Consider the following 21352-nt stretch of genomic DNA (forward strand, 5'->3'; position numbering starts at 1 on the left):
TCTTTCATTGAATTACACGAGACTTCATAAAAGAGGGAGAATGAATGAAAAGAGCTGTGTGATCAACCTGTACTGTAAAGGGTTACATTTCATTTGTTTTACAGTGGGATTACCCTCTTTTACATGACAATGCTAATGAATTGTGAGGGGCCCATATGTCAGTGTTGGCGCATTTGCCATATGTGGTGTCAGACAGCAAATCACGCAGGGGAAGTGCTCTGCACGGCACACAGTGGCCTGCAGCACAGCGCTGCTGCACACAGATCACCATGCCACCGTGCTCTTTGTTTTGTCTAAATTCAGAATAACAGTAGATTAATTAACCAAAATGCATCCACACACGTCATTACTCATCTTTACAGCAACGAGTTTCACTGGTTACTACAGAGGGCGTCTTTGCACGCATTCATTTTGCTCTTTCTCTCTTGTAGCTTGGTGCCAAACGCTACAGAAAATAAACCCACATCCCTGATGGTGCTTTGAAAATTGTTTGATCTTGGGAATTATGATAATCTTTGCATTTGGCTGTAACATTATGTTGGAAGTGAAGTGCAGTTGATTTTTCTGTAGATGTGACGAACGCACGGGCAAAACATTTAAGGAAAGCTGCCAGCTGTTGGATACGTTTAGATTTTCTTTGTCTGCTTTAGTAAATTTCAGTTTACCTCTTCTCCTTTAATAGTCAGGTATTTACATTTCCATTTCCATAATTCACTGAGTTACTTCAGCACTGATTTGAAGTGACCGAGCTCCGTGATTTGCTCGAGGACACTCCTCTGCTGAATGCACGTTTCTATCAATCACTACATGATCCTGCCTCCTCATCACATCACACAGCAAACTAAAAAAAAAAAACATGCACAACATCCAGTTTACCACTGTTTTCAATGTAAACCTTTATTACTATTCCAACACAGTTTTCCACAGAAAGGCACATGTGGTGAATACTCATTCACAGCGATTAGATTGCATAACACAAACATTGCTGCTTATATAAAACAATAAGCTATGACATACAGAGCACAGCTGAATAGATATGTTTGATCTGCATTTAAGGAAAAAGAGATTTAGTGCAACCCATTTAATGATTTTAGACCACAATTCATGGTTTTCATGCCACTGGACTGATATCAGAAGAGTGACTTTTTTTTTTTTTTTTTTTTTTTTTTTGCAAGAGATTAAAAACATAATTTCAAGCTTATCCAGGCAGATAAGTAATTGTCTTGAGCACTGGGATGTGCATGATTATCAAAAGAATACATTTTCTAAATTAGACCAAGATAGTCTCCCTTGAATCAATTGCAAAAGCACTGCATAGACATAGATTGTTTAAAGTAATATTTAAAAGATTTGCATAGATTATCAATCGTAATAAAAAATTTGCCACTTCCTGAAAATTAATATAGAATGAATTAGGCTGTGATAGTACTTGCTTTATTGCATTTGGGTGTGTGTGTGTGTGTATGTTAATGTCAAGGACAGGAAATTAAGGCAGTGTTTGAAGCCAATGTATTTGTCATGTCTCACCCAAAGATGTATCATTACAGTGAAGCAGGTAACGGCTATGAACCAAACTGCTGCGTCTCAAAGCCTGCTGGGAAGGTTTTAATAGTGTGGCGTGTTCTGTACACACACAGCCATGAGCCCTGCTCAGCTACTTCCTGCTGATCAAATACACTTCTGCCATCAGGAATATTAAATGTGTGAGTCCACATTTACTCAGACTGTGGCTTATGGCTGCACAGGCAAATCAAAGTGTGTTGAGGCTGCAAATATGAGATTCAATACATTCACTGATGAAACTGAGCTATATTCTGTCATCTGTCACACACTCACACACACTCTATCAGCATATTAACAATGGGAATGTAGGCTCCTAAAAAAACATTTCTCTTCATGACGTTTGAAGGAATGTCTATAAACTGGTAGCCCAGAAAGAAAAAGGATAAAAGGGGCTCTGCCCAACTGGGATTCAAGATGGAAAAAAAACAAAACAAAAAAAGATAAAACAGTTGCATAGAGTATAAAGACGACAGCTCACTCCTTCGCCACTGTGTCAGCCGACACATGGAGCTGTCCAATCGCAGTGCAGTATTATTCACTGCTGCCGTGGGTCTCACATTCACGTGTCTTTGAGTCCTAGCAACTATAACAAAACAAATCAAACACAACGCGGGCTACAGCTCGTCCAATACTACCTACAGAAAATGGAGCCTAGATTAGTTAGAAACATTCTTTAGTGTTTAACTAATATTATTTTTAAGCAAATATATAAGAATTACAAAATTCAGTGTCACACCCTCAGAAATACAACAGTCACATTTATGGACCGGTTCATCCGCGACTCCAGCTGCTGAGTTCTTCTGTCCGAACCTTGTTTCCCGCAGTCACAGTCCACCACGATGTTTGCAGTCACAATCCATCTCGACCGTTGGGTCAAACACTGCATCACGCAGCAGCAGCAGCAGACGTGCAAACAGTAGGGCAGCGCTCCAAAGTCACGCGAGTCGTGTGCGCCCATTGTCATCGTCTTTGTTTACTCCCAGCTGAAAGGTGGCAAACGGCCGCTGAAGGAGGAGTCCCGCTGACCCTGCACCGACAGCACTCACCTGAGAGAAGAAAAGGTGACATTAAGATACAGCTTCGATTCCTCTGAGTGAGTCACAACACACAGTGAGGCCAATCACAAGAATGTCAAAACAATTATCTGAGACAGTTGACTGTGAATGCCAATTTAGGCGTATCAAAAGGAGGCTTGTCCTCATTGAAAAATGACTTATTGGGGTATTTCTTGTGTGTCCTAAATCTGACCGAGGTAAGCACAGCTCCATGTACCAGCTGAAGGGATTGAGGCTGAAGTTGAAAGGCCTTAACAGGAGCCTGGTACGCTACGAGCTGCTAATACAAAGAGGAAGCATGTGACACACCCTAAGCTAGGCTGAGTTGGACTTCAGAAGGCTATCAAACCCCCTTTTTTTGTTCCATTTTCAAGCAGCTCAGACAAGCAACTTAAAATATTACAGTGGGTCACCGAGTGCAGCGTGAACCGATAATACAGCCGTCCAGCTTAGAGGAAGAAATCAGCAACCGTCGTGCTAATTAGCATTGCCCGAGCTATTAGCAAGCGTCACGTTAGCCTTGGCATTTAGCAATACGCCGGAGCGTAATGCGGGTGCACTCGGCCAGGGAGAGAGGGGGGAGGGAGGGAGTGGCTAACAGCGGAGGTTGGTGGCATAAAAGGCAGTTTCGGGTATTGGTGTCGCTTTGAGTTATTGGCATCATGGTCTTGTTTTGTTGAGAGGACTACAGTGAATAAGCTTGTTAATGGTAAATTTACAGCCCCAGCATGTGGCCTAATAAAACCAGGGGATAGAGAGGATGATGAGAATGATTGCAATTTTGTGTGTGTGTGTGTGTGTGTGTGAGATGGGGATGGGGTGGGGGGTGTAGTTAGAGAAAGGGAGAGAGAAAAGTGGAAGGCGCCGGTAATTAAGAGTCTAAAAGAGTGTGAGAGAGGCGCACACCGCTCAAAGCAAACTTTGAGCCTGGATTCCTCACTTTTTATTTATGCGCCCCGACTCACCCCCCCCCATCCCTCTTCACTCTCTCCCTCGCTCTTTACTTGTCTCTCCCTGCTGAATGAATAGCTATCACAGTGCTACCGTGTCCCATCTAGCAACACCCCCCCCCCTCAATCCTCCAGCCCTTTCTCAACTCTCCCTCCTCCAGCTCGGCCCTGAATAGGGAGCCGAATTGAGCAAACAGTCAGGCTGTCAGCTCAATAGGAGGTCTGGCCATGAACTTGAAGTCCTTCCCAGGCCCCCAGCCTCACATTAGGGTGGGAGGAGTGGTGGTGGTCGGGGAGACAAGAGGGAGGAAGGGATGGTGGTGATGGGGGGTTGCAGCCAGACTTTTGGGGGGCCCCTACGTGCCAGTGTTGGGGGGACCCCTGCCACAGAGGTTCCCAAGGCTGGTGCTCTTGCCGGAGCAATGGGGGCAGGGTGCCCCAGCTGCCTGCTAACCCTCCCCTCCCTCTGTAGCACTCAGTCTGGGCAGGAGGGGTGCTGCTGATGGTGGGGTTTGTGCAGACGGGACAGTGTCTGCTCCCCTGCCAAAGCCTCCTCTAGACCCTCACACACACACACACACAAATACACAGATCCAGACACAAGCTGCCGGCCGTGCCCACCCCCTCACCTCGACTAGCTCCCAGCCCTCCCAGGCTTCTCATCATCTCATTAGCCAACGCCAGCCACTCCACTGTCTACTGTTTGTATTGTTTTGGGCTCTGCATAATTTACACAGTAAATTGAGAACGGCCCCGGCCCCCTTTGCTCAATCTACCACCTGTTTATGGAAGCCTGGCCGTGATTAGTACGCCTTGGGTTTGACACAGTTACCACAGAACTTCTCAGGAAAGCGACGCCTCCGCCTTTAAAGGCGGCATCATCATAAATTTAGTTATTTTAGAAAATTGAAAAACAGAAAGTTTGGCATGACCTAATTTGAGGTACTAACATCACTTTAGGTTTAGTCTGCGTAAATATTAGAAATCAGTGTTGAAATTTATGGAGAAAGGTTTAAGTGAAATTAAACACTATTTTCAAACTTTGACCAGTTGATTTTTAGTTTCACTTATAAACTGGGAAAGTCACATTAGACCTTCAACGACACCATGATCCTATATTTAGCAACAGTCTCTTTTTCTTCTCTCACCTTGACCCGACGGGGGGTATCAGCAGTCTCTCTGTTAGCACTACTGTAAGTTAGCATTAGCATTGTCTCTCTGACCTCCACACCACAGACACAAACAAAGGGAGGTCTCTGTTGCGAGGACAATGGTGTGCATTGTTTACTGGCTGCCTTACTTAATCAAGCCCAGCCGACGCTAATTGGTGTTTTGCGTTAAGCGGTTTTCAAAGTTGGGAGCTCCTCGATTGGAATAATGCTGCACTGCAACGAGCTCGCTCAGGGAGAACAATACTCGACTTGTCTGAGCACCGACTGCCCTCCAACACTCGCCACTCGCACAAAGAGAGGCTTTCCTGTACTGAGACTCTGCCTGTCGAGGTCCTACTTTCTCACTTCTTCACCACCTCTTCTCTATTATTTCACTCCCTCTCTCTCTGTCTCTCTGCTGCTTTGTGTGTGGATTGTTCTGTGCTGCAGTCTCCCTGTATGAGAATGTGAATGGGGGTTCATGGATACCACCACCTTCCACACGACAGATGTTCCCACCTTGACATTTCCTCTGACCTCGTTTAGGAGTCGAGGAGAGACTTGTTTGATCTTTTAGAACGAATCTTTGCAAAAACATGATTTTAAAACATTCTGCTGTGTTGTTTTATGTCTGTGACCAAAATATGGTGCACAAACCCCAGACTGCTCAGCTGTATGGAGTTATGATTTGTGCCTCTGTATTGTCCAGTAGGCACAGTTTGCATCGTATCTCCAAAATGGCAGCCGCCGCCATGTCAGGGCACGCGTGTGAGGATGGCACGAGAATTCCCAAACGGGAAAGAAAACATGGCGCTTCGGAGGACAGATGCCCACTGAAAGCCTCCTGAGAGAGGCATTGAGAGCAGAGTGATTTAATGTGAACACACATACAAAACACGCTCCGCCTACATCAACTCACCCTCCCCTCCACCCATCAGCGCATCTCGTGAATCGTGCAATTAACAAACACATCGGAGGTGATTAAAACAGAGGCTATAGCCTGCTGGAGAAGAGGAGCGAGGGCACGAGGAGGTGGAAGAGGAGAGGATGGAGAGTCGGGATGGCGCCAGTGGAAAGATGCAGCATGGTGGGCGCAGTGGGTTTGGTGTGTTACCTGCACTGACTGGTCTTCCCACTTCCATTTCATGCCAGCGTTGCTCTAAGATGGTGGCGCGGGCTGCGTGTTGCTGTACAGGAAAAAGGGGCAGTCTGCTGAGGATGGAGCGGAGGAGGAAGGGAGGAGGAGGAGGAGGGAAGAGGCGATGCAGAGGAGGGCGAGGAGAGAGGGAGGGCAGAATCAACAGCAACCCCTCCTCCTCCTTCTTCTCTGTTTTTCAGTCTCCTTTTGCCAGCTTTCCTTCAGTGGTCTTGTGGTGGTAGCCTGCACAGAAAACAGGGTAGGGAAAATCAGAGTGTAAGTGAAAATTTTAAGAATGTGGTTTATCCATCAAAACACACATGTATAGTTCACGGAAGCATACAAACGCAAGCCATGCACTCACGTATGCATGTATACACACATGCGTGCACACACACACACCTTTTCATGTCTGTTCTCATGGTACAGTCTGCCCCTGAGCATGCAAATGACTTTCATTATGCAAATGCATGCAAATCAGATCCAACCATCTGAGAATCAAGGGTGGGAAAGAAAAAAAAACTCGACACAGAGATTGAATGAAAGAATGAAAGAGAAAAAGGGACAAGAGAAAAATCCTTTTGAGTGGCAGGAGGCGGTAAGTTAGGTAAATGCTCTGTGGAAAACAACGGTAGCCCAATTGGACAAACACGATTACCTTCTTTTATCGTGTGTATGACTTAATTTTTAAAAATTTAATCTTCTGCATTCTTGTCATTTTACAGGTTTTTTTATTTGATGTCTCTGCCTTTTGTAGCAAAGGCTTTCCCAGTGTAAACACAATGATATTAAATTCAAGGACACTGATGATGCTCTACATTCCTGTCACCACGTACTTTGCATCTGACAGCTGCAGTTAAACATTAGCGGAAATAATGCTGCATTTTCAGCATCGGTAGAAATGTAAACAGCTGTTTAGCACTGCTGACACTTACCAGTTAAGCTAACTTGTATTTGACGTAGCTCCTGTAAATCCGACAGTAGTGTTATTGTGTTATTTCTTTTAGCCTTAACAGCTGACTCAAAGCTTGTGCTCTAAATTTAAATAGTCTCTGACTGCAGCCATTCTCATAATAGGATGCTCTGTATTTGGTGTATGCATCAGTGCAAAATGATAAGCAGGACTAGCTTAAAGCAAGTCATTAGGTGGCTAAATGCTATTAGCACTAACACAGACCGACCACTGTGGATATCAGATGAAAGGGGTCATTTTTGATTGCTTGAAATCAGCGCCTGTTTATTACCAAAAACCTTCCCTCAACGACTTACACCTGCCCATGGAAACCTGCGAGTCTAAAACCGAAGTAGCACAATGTAGCCAGTTCAATATTCACTAGCAGGTGGAGTCTGTATCTCGCAGGTTTAGCCACATAGTTCCTGAACCCTTCTATTCAAAGAAATCAACAAAGAAAGCTGACTAATCGGTGAACAGAGCACACTGTCTCATTTTGTTAATACTCGGAGTTCAGCAGAAAGGATCCTCCATTAGCCAGCAGAGAAGGGAGCCAGCTTTTGTCTCTGGGTGTCAGTAGGGGAAGGCCACGTCTGAAATTGGAATAAGGTGGTAAAAACAGGGGTGACTTGGAGTGTGAGAGAGTTGGGGTGGGTAAGCAGGGAGGGGAAGGACTACAGGGGTGGGGTACTGCTGAATGGTGGCAAACCTCTCCTAATTGGCACTTGACATTTTTTTGCCATTGGCACTGGAGTGGGCCAGCTTTCAAGCCCTCTCTGGGTCCTTGTTGGAAAAGTGCCTTATGCAAATACGGCGAATGGGCTCTATTGTGAAGCCTCTGATATTAACAGCTCACGCAACAATGAAATTGTGTGCTCACTCTGGACTCGTAGGTGTGTGAGAGAGAGCTAGACAATGGCAGCGGGAGCAGCTTCAGTCTGAACAGACCCTCCATCGGATGCTTTGCCAAGTCATTTCACCAGAATGGGCTTTTTCTGAGGACCGAGGCTCTCAGTAAAAGCTTTATTAACGACTGAAACAAACAAATGCATGCACTGTTTTGCTCTGGCTCTGAGAGCAGCTCTGTTTGTACTGCTGCTGAATGGCTCGATTTATTGTGGTTGAAAATACTGAAGGTATGGATAGAAAAGGCTTCACTCATTCTCTTTGAAAGATATTTCCCCTCTTAAAACATCACTGTCTCAGTTCTAAATGTGAAAATGTATTCATGCTTCAGTGCTGTACTGCACTCGCTCTGATATTTCTTTCTTCCTCTGTGTGCCCGCATTGTTTACCCTTAACTCGCTCCCTTGGGTGAGCACAGCTCAAGATCTAAAGATATCTGCAGAATCCCTTTGGAGAAAACTTGGCAAATCACTGGAGAAATGTGGCAAAACTGAGCTACGTTTTCAAAAGTAGTAAAAATGATAAGACGCCAGTGCCGGACAGCTAGACCAAACACACTCTAGACTAAAGCTTCCAAGTCGACAAGGTCTGATGCATTCTTGTTGTCTGAAAACACAAAGCAAATTTCATCTTTATCTCCAGACAACTCAAAACCAACAGTGAGGCAAACAGAGCAACGGGTCAGACAACAAAAGTCACCCCCGTGTGGTCCGAGCACAGTTAAAGTACACCTGTTACTGCTAAGTTGCCAGACTTAATCTCCTTTGTCTGGGGAGGCCCGTTGACTTTAGCAACTGCCTAAGATACATTCATTTCTCTGTGAGCGTATGGGGTGGAGGGAATGCCAGTGTTGTAGAAAAATAACAGGGTCTGGCCTTCTGCTCCGGCCCAACAGCGAAGCCATTTTCCAAACCCTGTTGGTGTGTTCCGTCAAGAGAAAGAGAGGCAGAGAAAAGGGGGCAAGAGTCACTGGGTCTTATTCAGAAAACTGTCTGGCTGCTTGGACCTGGCAGGACTGAAAGGGAGGCAAAGGGGTGCATTGTCCCTCAGTGACAAGTGGACTAGCTCTATTGACTGTAAAGTCTACTGGTGGGGGGGCAAGAAGGACCCAACCACAATGGCTGTTTTTCTATTTGACACTTGGAGTCTAAATCTGCTTGCCTAGTGCATGAAAGCTAAGACAAATCCACCACCCTCCTCCTCCTCCTCTTTCCTCTCCCTGCCTTCTTTCCTTCTCCACCCTTTCTCTTCGTGCTCTCTTTCAATTTCAGACACTGCCATGGGACACAGAAAAAGAGAGAGCAAAGGCCCTGAGGTGGTTTTTAGGAACTCTCCCATATCCGTGCCATTTTCAGGCAGGCAGAAGCTAAGACAGTCTCTACTCTGGGGTCCCCAGTGTGAAGTGTTAGTGATATAACTATGCCACACACAGAGCCAGAACAAAGCATTTGCACCATGACATGCGTCTCCCAGGGCACTGCTTAGGGTATAAACACAATCTGTCCCAGACTTCAGTTCCCATTTACCCCCAACACTGTAACTGACACAGAAAAGGAAGCAAGAGGGGACAGCTCATCTTTACACGGCGAAAAATCTGCCTGCCTCGTACCTGTTACATGTGAAATTCATAAATGCAAAATGTACCTGCACAGATATATCGGATATAAGTGTTCATAAGTCTACACTGTAATAAAAACACATAGGGAGTGGCGGTAGCACCACAACCAAGAGGGAACCTGGTACTACTTTGCCATCCAAGACGGTGACATCTTCAGCTGTCACTTCCTGTCAAGGCCCTCGTTCCTCTCTCTTACTAGCTGAGCCCAGAGCTCAAATGTCACACTGAGCACCTGCAATGCAGCAGGCAGGCAGGCACAACTGCAGGGCTTCAGGAGATTGACATTGTGAGGTGAGGTTGCCACACAAGTTTTTAGGAATTTCACTTCGGCCCTGCACAACTGCTTAGAATTTGTACCATGTCGTGCTGAATATATCCAAACCTGAGGGTGATGTTTTAGCTGAACCATGTTGAGACAGCAAACCGCTATGTGGAATAGGTATTACAATTTGAGTTCACTGCTAGCCTTGTAGTTCCAAAGCCTCGAGACCTTGGGAACAATCCTTAGTGGTCTCTCTCAGCGGGAGTGACCCTCTAGCTTTGATGGGCAGAAAAGAAATCACACCTTCAATCAGCCATCAGAGGCCTTGAGGTTGAAGATCTGATTGACCAATTACTCCTCACCATGAGCCCGGGCAAAGAACCTAAAGGCTGAGATTGTTCTCCTTCTCTCACTCATGGATCTCGTCACTGGGGGCACTTTCTGCTTGATTGCCCCTGGACCACTCCCCCCTCGAAGCCTTGCGCGTACACACAGCAGCATTCAGTGAGATCCCATCAGGCCTTTCCACATGGTAGCACCTCATGCAATGGAGGCTTTGCCACGGCCTATTCACAACCAAGCCAACTGTCACGTCAAATCAAACAACGGCCAGGACCCCAAATCAAACATCTTTTCATGAAAAAGGGAGAAAGGAGTAGGTGGGAAGGAGGAAAAAAATCAACAACGGCTAACTTAACAAAACTGGCCTCAAACAAATTCTTGTCTGTTCGCTTAGGTGCCGGCGGGGCGTTGGGAGCCCGGATTAACTCGGAGGGAGCATTCTTAACTCATACAATCCCATCCAAGTCGGAACATATGTATAATTCATAGCACCGTATGCAGCTCCTATGATATAAAAGGCCCACATTCTTTTCATATTGCATGTTCTCTTGATTTCAAAGATGCAAGCAGCAAAGTTGAAATTCATGGAGCCAAGTGAATAGAGCATCGGCTAAACTGGTTAGCGAACTGATTAGCACCGACTTGTTAAACGACTTGTCAAAGTCCACCGGCTTTGGTGAATCAGTGTGGGTCTTTTTCAGCAAACCCGTCACTCCCGGCCATGTGATATTAAAGCTAAGCCCCTGCATGCAGCCCCACACGCAAGGATCATGGGGCTTATTAGATTAAAAGTGATCCTGTTGCATCAACCGTACTGCCATGGATCACTACCACTGGCTGCAGAGAGCAGTAGGAAATATGTACGGCAATGTCCAGTTCATTTCCACATGCCTGCCAACGTTATTCTGCTGATGGACCACAACAGCAAAGGCCTTGTAGTCTGGGATTTGCTCACACACATGCACTCATACACATATAATCAATAAACCTATATGACGGCGACAAATCATGCACCCTACCTTTCGCCGCATTCAGCTCCCATGTCCTTGCAAATGTCGTCCATTTTCTTGACTTGCGTTGCTGTTCTTGTGGCAGAGTTTGTGTTTTTTTTGGAGGGAGAGGCGCACATGGGGTCTTGATGCCTTTTCAGGAGTGTAATGGGATTCTTGTTACTTTCGGTTATCTAGCTTTATGAAGAATGTACATCACTCATACAGCTAGATAACCAAAGATAACAACCAACCCCTAAGGCTACCCATCCTCTCAAGCCGCAGGCGAAGTAACATGGGCCAAGTTCTGACCTATAAGCAGAATAGAAATTTGTTAAGAAAACATGATTGTACGTCTCAAAATCTTTGATTTTACATGATTTGAGAGATTACAGACTAACTTTAGAAGGAGTTAAAATTCATGTAAAAAATGAGCAACGTCTAGATTAAAAAAAAAATTAAAAAAAACACACCAGCTATGCCAACTCCAAACAAAGATGTTACTCTTCTGGCCTGAGGCCTTTTTTCCTCACACAACTTACAGCGGCCCTTAAATGTCCTGACCCTTAATTTTGTGATGTCACCAAGTGGCCCCTCACCCCGCCTCAAACCATCTAAGCCAATAGGAAACCTCCCTTTGTGCAATGAAAGCTTTGATTGGCCTGGAAGTAATGCCTCCAAATAAAAAAAACTCTCCAAAGTCAAGCAATCAGGGAGAAGCACCAATAAAAAAAAAGGTACACAAGTTGATGAACCAGTCCAAACCGGCTATGGCACCAACCTTCCCTTCTCCGGCCTGGCGCCCATCCCCATGGCGCACCCGCCAGACCTGCTGACTGGCTCCATAGGAGGGTGATGGCTTCAAACGCTGCCCCCCGCCACGGCCCAAATGCATTTTTAAATTAAAAGAAGATCCTGGACTGTTTGACTACAAAAGAAACTGGTCTGTCTTCGTTTACGTTATCTGATGCCAAAGCAGAGGTTGGCGTCAACGTGAAGATAGAGGGGTTTGAGATGTACATACACACGGAAAAAAAAGTCCTTACACACACATACACACACACCAACAGTCATGTAACACATGACTTATCAGAGCTTGAGGCACACGTAGCAGACATGTCCCTTCACATCTAAAAATGTCCACACAAATACACAAATTTCAAGCTCAACACACATAAAACACATCCTCACATGTACAGGTATAGACAATACTGTAACACACAAGCACACACACACACACACACACACACACTCCCTCTCACACACGCCATGGTGGCACATGGCACGAGGCCCCATCTAATTAAAGCCGCTCTGTGTGCCCAGATCCCTGTTGTGGCAGGCTCCTCCCCCACCAACGCCACCGCCAAGTAAAGCCCTGCTGACTGAAAGGAGAGAGAGATGGAGAGATACTGAGAGAGAATGAGAGAGAGAGTGACAGAGGAGAGCAAGACGCAGAATATTCTCGCCCTCCATCACACACACACACACACGCCCAAACCTGAACACTCCTACACGACTTGGCTGGCAACATGCAGGCGTTAGCAGAGATGGCTACATCCCTGTTAGCAAACAACAAATCCCCCTGGTATTGTTCTCCCTCCAGGTTACAATAAACAGCTGCTCTTCTTCTTCTACTGTCTGAATCTGTGTCCATTAAAAAAAAAAAAAAAAAAAAAAGCTGCCTTGTTGCCGTTCAGAAGGCTGTCACCATAACTCACATCTTCGTCAAGGAGCTTTGTTTCAATCCACAAGGACAAAGCGAGGCCCTTTAAGAGAGGAAACATGCCTCAGCTCCCAGAATGCTGCTGCACTGGATCACACACACACACACACACAAGTATGTACCGTACAGTGTGTGAATTTTCACATTTAGATGTATAATTACAGACAATTTCAGACCACACACATTGATCCAGGCTTAGGTATAATTGCAGAAACACACACATTTAATCAAGCACACACACACACACACACAGCTGCAGCCACACATATTAAAATAAATATTATCATGTTTACTTCATAAAATGAACTAATAGTTTATAGAATTCATATTTTTCTAAAAGACATTTTCACAGATTCCAATGTTAAAAATTACCCAAATGACATAATGGTCAGATTTTAGTATTATTATTTTGCCATCATTTATCACTATATTTCAACAATAATAATAATAATAATAATAACCTGCAACATTTTTAAAAATCAGACTCATTTTTTAAATCTTAAAAATGTTTTTAAATATTCCTTTACCTGATGAAAACCTCTCATTCACTGTGCTGTTAATTCAGTTTGGTGTTTAAACTCATCAGTAATTCATCACTGTATTATTTTTGCATGGGAATGATGCAGTACTAACATTAACATTTCTAATCGCTGCAGCCTGTGCTGTGAGCTTTATGACTCGTTTCTAGATCAGATATATTTTCACGATTTCCAAGCTGGATAAAGAGAAAGATAATTATATGCAGATTGCACTTATTCCCCCATTATCATTAATAGTCCTTTCATTAACACTGGCTTATTCGTGACTGTGCTGCTGTTATCTAATTCTAATAAACTGATACAATTTCAATATTTGTCTTCTGGGGTTTTATGCCCACAATATTCGCCTTTCACGATGCATTTCACCGGGAAACTGCTGCTGAGGATCTTTAAGAGCTTCTGGTTCTGCAGAACTTCATGTCTGAAAACCTCCCGGTTTAACAGTGAGAGCGGCCTCCTTTCTTTGGCTTCACTCATCTGAGATAAAAATACATTTAAAGCATCAGTCACTTAAACAAACCTCATGAGGCTGTGCCATTGGCCAAGACGTGCGTGACGTCAACAAATCAGGCGCCTCTAATTGGAAATAATTCATGCGAAGGTGCAGAGCTGATTAGCAAGAAATTGATTCCTTTTATGAAGTCTCATTGGTTATCATGTTACTGAAACCACGTGTTTAAATCAGGTTAAAACATTTCTGTGTAGGCCATCTCCTGACACAGGTGGGATTCTCACATCTGAACGCGGCATTTCGTAGCAATAAAGGCAATTACGCACGAGTTTTACGCACGACAGAAAATCTTTTAGGGACGTGTCACCGCGATATTTAAAGGTGGAAACGTGTGTTTCTGAATTTCCCTGAATGGAAATGACACACTGAGGTTACGGTGTGGGCCTGTCGGCAGACATACAGTGTGTGTGTGTGTGTGTGTGTGTGTGTGTGCGCAGCTGATTAGGTTTGTAGAAAATGGATTAATGATTTTCCCGCGTCCTGCATGTGATGAAACTGTAGCTGACACTGTGAATTTAGCAAATAACAGCACCGTTCCTGTCAGGACTTTACACTGAGCTGCGGCTGTTTTCATCACGGCCCTGTTTAAATGTAACTCCTGTTTTCTCTTTTCACACAGGGTTCCACCTTAAAACTACAACTCTGTAAAACTTTAACGTATTATATTAACGACGTCTCTCTGACATGAAAACATAAAATACATGATTCATTCAAACTTTCAGACATAGCCAACCTGACTACGGAAGCCTGTGTGTGATGTGAGTGACAGTGAGAGCTGGTAGCCCATATTACCTACAGTCAGCCACGTGTTGTGAGGCCGCTGAATGTCTCTCCAGGGATCCCTGGAAAAAAGAGACGATCATTTTATTCTTCAGAAGCACGACACAGCACGGAGGAGCCAAATTGCTCCGTTTTACATACGACAGCCTCCGTTCAAACAGTAAAGACAATCAGCGAACTGCATTTTCCTCCCGCAAGGAAAAATGTTTCAAATGACAGTTGTGATGTGCGTGAAAAGGTGTTCCACCTCAGCCGTGTGATGCTTCAGCGGCCCCGTGTTTCCTCTCAGCACATCACTGCTCTTATTGTGCTCAAGTCGAGGATTGTCACCATAACACAATGAACAACCTGCTGTCTTTATGCACGAACATAAAGGAGTATGGTCAGTGGGTGCAGGATTATTACTCTAAAATACACTGCAGTGTGTGTGTATGTGTGTGTGAGTGTGTTCTACTTAAATAAATGAATATGGAAAAACCCTAAAATTGCAAAACCATTTTTTCCCTAAATTAAATTCCAAATGACATGTTCAGAGTCTCTCTTCATGGGGAACGTTGCATAAGCGCAGATTTCTTTCTTTTTCTGGAGACTTTTTTTTTTTGTTTGTTTTGCCTCAGACCCTGACCCAGAGCTCTCCAGGCTCGGGTTTCTGCCCCGGTGTGTCCGGGGGTCGCACACCACACGTGCTCTCGGCTCAGGCCTTGTACTCGGCGCACACGTGTGGACTGGATATTTGGCCTTGTGATCCCTTTATCCGCCAACTATGGGTGTGAACGCCACCACTTTGTCTTATTACGCATGCATCGCGGGCCTGTGTGCTGGTAATCCTCATATCTGAGCCACATGGCCGAACAGAGTCCTGCGAGGGCTTAATGTGGAGGCGAAAAGGGGAACGACAGAAAAAGCGTTTTGTCTTTTTGTTCCCTGGCTGTGCTCGTGTCAGACTGGGAGGCTTTGGTGCCATATGTTGCCTGCCTCTGCCGCTCCCGCTGCTACGGCGAGCAGAGCTGCAGAAGTGACCCTGCTAAGCGCCTGGAGATGTGGATGAGAAATGAAATGAGGGTAGAAGCGCCGTTTGGCCTTTGTGGCTCCGTGTGAATGGCGCATATGAAGTCTGTGCACAATGCGTCATTGAGGCTGTGGAACAGAGTTCTCCCTCAAAGCAGAGCAGAGCGCGTCTAATTACAACTTTCCCTTTGACTAATGTGTTTCCTCATGTAGTGAGTGAGGGCAGGTTTGTGTCTGTGACCTCTCACTGGCCTGGGACCTGCTCCTTCTCAGTTTAATTCTCTACAACTGTTCTGACTCTACATCTTTGATGCAGTTCGCAGATCAGCAATAAAAGAGAAAATGTTCGTTTTGTTCTGAACCTTGTTTCCATCTGCCACCAGCTCCCAGCAGCTTCCATTCTGACAGACATCACCTGCTTTGCCCCTCTGTGCACGTCAGGCGGGAAGAGGCAGAAATAAGAGCGGGTTTTAAATTTAGTGAAAACCTGCTGCACAAACACCCATCGCCCATTTTCGCTGCTGTTGCCACATCCAGACTACACACGCACCCTGCTCCGTTATGTGTGCGGGTTGGCGACGAACACTGCGCGGATGCAAACGCGCTTTCCTCCGTTAATTCAGCCGATATTCCGCAGCTGCCCCCCCCCCCCCCTCCCGCTTTAAAGAAAACACATGATATTTTATACTCACGCCGTCTCCTGCCGGTGTGCTGCGGCGTCCGCTCTTCAAACCCGAGGAGCGAGCGGCTCGGGAGATGGAGACCAACTGAGCTGCCGGAGGCTGGACCGCACGGTCTTCATGGCTGCGGCTGGTCGTGACGTCTCTCTGGCTCCATCCATTCAGCTTCCCTCGGACGGGTTTTCCCCCTGTTTTATTATCATCCCCATTATTTCCCGCGGAGGTGGATCTCGACGCCCCCCCCTCCTGCCCGCGCCGTCGCTCGCACTCGCCATTCCTCGCGTCAGATGCAATATGAACTAAGACATGCCTGCTCTAAAAACATATATCGCTACCAAGGCCCTCCCCTTTATGACACGATGCAGGTCTGTTTTTGTCTCCACCCTCGAAACATGAAGCAGACGTGCTGCTGAATAAGCCTGGCTGCTCTGATGGATCACAACTGAGCAAACTAATCATCTGAATTCATGTTGGGTTTTTTCCTCTGAGTTCACATTTGAGTCTAAACCAAACAGAAGAAGCCAAACGTTGGCATCGCAGAGCATGAGACCAGGTGACCAGTTCACTGTTCATCCTCTAATTACGCACAGATGGGAAACATGAGCGCCCGCACACACGCAGCATCCTCTGCTGCCTCTGCTGCGGCTGTGTCCGGGACCCTCACACATCAAGTGTGTCGTTTTGAGCCCCGTTATGTGGGATTATAAAAAGTTTCGTGTAATCTTGTCTGGCTACTAGTATTCGTTTGACACAAAGCCCCCGGCGCAGACTGCGGCCTCCGCTCATGCGCCTGGATCAAGTGCGCACATCCACTATTCTCATTGTCCGCGTCTTTGATACAGAGGAGTCCAGGAATGTGACCAGGGGGTGAAGACCGTGCAAATCAGCTTTTACTGTCACCGCCGAGCCCAGAGCCCGCAGACAAGAGCCAAGAAAGGGGGTCTGGGTCACTTGATTATCATAATAATCAGATCGCGGGGATAAAAATCTCCTTTGAATAAATTACTGCTTCAATAGGAGGCGCGACTGCCAAAGAGACAACTTTGTCAGCCCCCGGTTTGTTGTCGGGGGGTTCTCTCTGCCTACCAATGTCCCGGGCTCCCCTTTTCTTTCTCTCCAGATTTTGGACGCTTTCCTGGAGATCAGACTCTAAATACGGCTACTGTTTCTCTCCTCCCCTCCTCTCGCCCGCGCTGATGCCTGGTTACCGAGTCCGGGCGGGCAGGCAGGCGGGCCGGCCTCGAGCTCCTCTTGGGAAAGCGAAGTGGTTGGTGGTGGCTAATGGGCTAAGGACCGGGCACAATAGGCTGGGTGCACCATCCAGCCCCCCCCCTTCCCTTCTCACCCCCATCACCCCCCCATTCCCTGGGCTGCATGGGAACCCGGGCACCGAGGTGGACCAGGGGCCGTTCAGCATTGCGGTGGCACATCCCAAGTTCATTAGTACCCATCAGGCCATTCCTGCATGCACCCCCCCCCTCCCCCCTATCTTACCCACCTCACTGTGCAGAGGCCTGTTTCAGTCCAGCTCCTGAAGTGTGTGCTTTTAAATGAAGACCTTTCTGATCTGGATTAGAGAACGAGAAACTACGACTGGAGCTGAGCATGAGCAAATCTTTTTATTTCATTAATTATTATCTCTAATTATTGTAACTGAAGATTTAACATCATATACTTTAGTGAAATCAGAAATACTGTGGTGTAAAAATCCTGAGGAGAAGCATTGTGTCACATGTGATCAGTTTGATTCTGATTCGGTTCCGGTTTCTCTGCTTTTCTTGCTCTGATTTGATGTAAAGAAAATAAATGTGGGTGTTGGACAGTTGATGGGAGGAGGTGAGGGTGGACACGTCACACATTTTTCACCGTTTAGAAAAAAGGACCATAATAGTTAGAGTTAATCTGAAATGAAAATAAATATTATCTGCAGCTACAGCTGCTACTGTAGCATTAACACATGTATGAGCTCTAACTGCACAGACTCAGTGTGCTGTAAACTGTGTGAGATTCAGGAGGTTTCAGATCAGCGACCTGAGGTCGACCTGAACCTCTGGACAACTGAAGCCACCAAGACGTGAGAGTCTTTGGCGTCTTCGTCTCATACAAGCTTCCATAGATAGATGTCTAACTGTCCTCTGTAAGCCGTCCTGCATCAGAAACAATAACTTCCATTCACAGCCACCAAACACCTGAGGTGTCAAAAAACGGAGAAAAATATATAGAATATTTATTTATACAGCCAACAACTGAGAGTTAAAGTCACACACAGTAAAAAGAACGTTTCCTCTGTATTTACACACATCTGTAATTAAAGCCAAACACATCCGTGTGTATTCACTTTCATATCACACCATAGAACAGGAGTTTGATATGAACAGAATCATTCTGTGTTTTTCAAATGTAAAAACTGAGAGAGTTGAATTAGATTTTCCTGCTGTGTTTGACAGAAAACACCGAGCCTGTTCCAGTGTGTGTGTTTTCAGTTTTGTTCATGGTTTGTTGTTGATGAGACTGTGTGTTTAAACCAGCAGCAGGATGTGTTTACAGCCCACACAGTGTCTACACCGAGCTAAAAAACAGAGCATGCAAGCTGAGCAGCATGTCAAACAGCTCTCTGAATACGAACCCAGAGCCCAAAGAAAGAAAGAAGGAAAAAGACGTCTCAGGAAATCTAAACATTTCCCTGCTTTTCACTGAGGCGTCCTCCACCTGTGTTACTGTGACCGTTTACAGAAAAACCACACACACACACACACACACACACACACACACGCCAACTTTTAATCACAGTCACTCTCAGACGGAGTAAAGCTGCTGGTAAATGACAGGGAGGCTTCTGCAGAGCTTCATGATGAGAAAGCAGCTGATGTTAGAACAGAACAGGTCGAGTTCCTCTGAGGTTCTTAGAGGAAACACTCAGGATATCACACACACACACACACACACACTGCAGGAAACCTGAGCCGACGCTACGCTCGCTAACCCAAACCCTCTGCTCCGTCAGTGCACAGCTCCTCATGTCCTCTCTGTTAATGGCTGTTGATAGACGGCTGCGTGCTTTAATCACAGCGACAGATCTCTGCTCATCTCGTCTTTAAGATGTAACATGAGTCAGAACTGCTTTTATTGGCTCCTATAAAAGCAGCACAGGTGAACAGAGGTCAGATTCTTCATCTCACACAGTAACTGTGGCTTCTGTTCCATTCATGTAGTTGAGTTATGTGCAGGACAGTGAAGGCGTGGAGAGGATCTGATGCTGGATCATATTCTTGGTTTCCTGTCCACAGGAATCCGTCCTAACAGGACTGTTACACCTGTGGTGCAGCTGCACAGGTAAACTGTTGCCACATCAGTTCTGTGCTTCAGCATCTCCCAGTGTAACATCCCAGAATCCCCGGTTCACCAGCGTCCCAGTGTCAGAGACGTGCTCTGCAACTCAAAGCCCTGCGTCCTTTGTCCCTCAAAATCTGCCCATATTGTTGGAGCTCCATGGGGGCCAAACAGCTCCCTGTGCCAAACCAGACCAACCCCCCCCCAACTCCACCACACACACACACACACACACACACACACACACCACTGTCATTCTAAGCAGTTCATTAACTGTGCTGTGCTGTTAAATAAAAAAGATGGAGGATGAGCTGAGACAAAAGAAACACTGAACTTTTCTTTTGTCTCTCGTCTTCACTTTATTAAAAATGCACCTGTTTGCTGTGACACATCACATCCTGCAGACTCAGGCCTCCCAACTTTTCTCTCCTCAGAGAGGAGAAGGACGTTCAGTCTCCTCCAGCCTTTGATTGGAAGCTAAACTCTGCTGCTGCCATTTTGCATTTCCATTTTGCGCGCACACATTGCACCAGAGGAGCTACAGGCTCTGACAGGCGCTCTGCTGCAGCTGCATCTCCACACTCACCTCCAACTTCGAGTCTCCTCCAGCATCCTCCGGCTCTCCGGGCAGCAGAGCTTCACTGCGGCGCTGAGCAGCAAAAAAAAAAAAAAAAAAAAAAAGAAAAGAAAAAAAAAGTCTTTTGTCGATGTCACAGATAAACACGGCCTGAGAGAGAGAAACACTCTCCCTCTCTCAGGATTCCTGTTCGATGAAATGAGAGACAGCTCCGCTTTGTTTTCTAAAATGAACGAAAAGAAAATGCATCCTGTAAAGCATGCAGTAACAAAAAACATGGCGGATTGAAAAATCTCCCACGCCAGAGTCATTACGCCTGCAATTAGAAACTCATTTGCATAAATGCTAATGAGTCAGAAATTCATGTCGGCGCTGGAGGGAAACGAGGGGAATTTTTTCTCTTCAGTTTTTTAGCGTGTGGACTTTGAGGAGCAGAGGAGGATTTTCACACGGATGTTGGAGGCCTGAGGAGCCGCCTGCTCCTGCTGAGGCTCCACGGCTGCTCCTTTAGATTCTAACACCTCAGATAAATATTAAAGCAGGAGGTTTGAATTCATCATTTACACACACACACACACACACACACACCGTCAGGGCTTCATATAGAAACTGTGTCGTTAATTCACTGCTCTTTATTTCTCCATTAACATTAACACGTTGACATGAGCCAACAGACATTTAAATAATAATAACAACAAAAACAATATTTTTATTATTAATAATAATAATAATAATTCATCATGATGCTTGTTCCATATTTCAGTGTGGACACAGAGGATGTTACAGTTCACAGCAGGAGATGCTGCTTTACATGAAGCACACACTGTGTGTGTGAGTGTTTCTGTCCATCATACTTGTTTTATTTATTGAACCTTCTCTGAAAGCTGATTTATTTATTTATAAAGCTTAATAAAACACTGATTCATGTTTTACAGATCAGTCAGAAACCATTCACCTTTCTTTTCTTTTCTTTTCTTTCTTTTTTTTTTTTTTGTCATGATGTGAGGAATCACCTCGGCTGCTGGTTTGTGTTTGGCCACGGTGCAGCTGTAAATGTCTGAATCCACTGATGAAGAGTTTTAACAACACGTCTGCATCAGTAGATTTGACTGATGATAAATAAATGATCAGTCAGAGTCGTCCTGATGGTTAAAGAACAAAAACACTGATCTGAATATTTCACAGTCTGAAAAATATCAGTGACCTGTTTATTCATAATAATGTTTATTCCTAGAAAATGGTTCCATTTAATAAGCTTTTATTGGTCATTCAATAATA

At 45.4% G+C, this 21352-nt stretch overlaps 1 long non-coding RNA gene across 2 annotated transcripts; it reads right to left on the reverse strand.

Annotated features, from left to right (window-relative positions):
* Positions 1-871: 871 nt before the first annotated feature.
* LOC108884658 (uncharacterized) lies at positions 872-16453 on the reverse strand. Of its 2 annotated transcripts, XR_001961085.2 has the most exons (5): positions 16180-16453; positions 14492-14541; positions 10957-11238; positions 5834-6100; positions 872-2609 (listed from the first exon to the last, which is right to left on the reverse strand). It is a non-coding gene; the product is annotated as an uncharacterized LOC108884658 (long non-coding RNA). The 2 variants fall into 2 exon arrangements; XR_001961084.2 differs by lacking the exon at positions 14492-14541.
* Positions 16454-21352: the final 4899 nt, after the last annotated feature.

Source organism: Lates calcarifer, linkage group LG15 (assembly GCF_001640805.2).
Source record: "Lates calcarifer isolate ASB-BC8 linkage group LG15, TLL_Latcal_v3, whole genome shotgun sequence".
NCBI lineage: Eukaryota > Metazoa > Chordata > Actinopteri > Centropomidae > Lates > Lates calcarifer.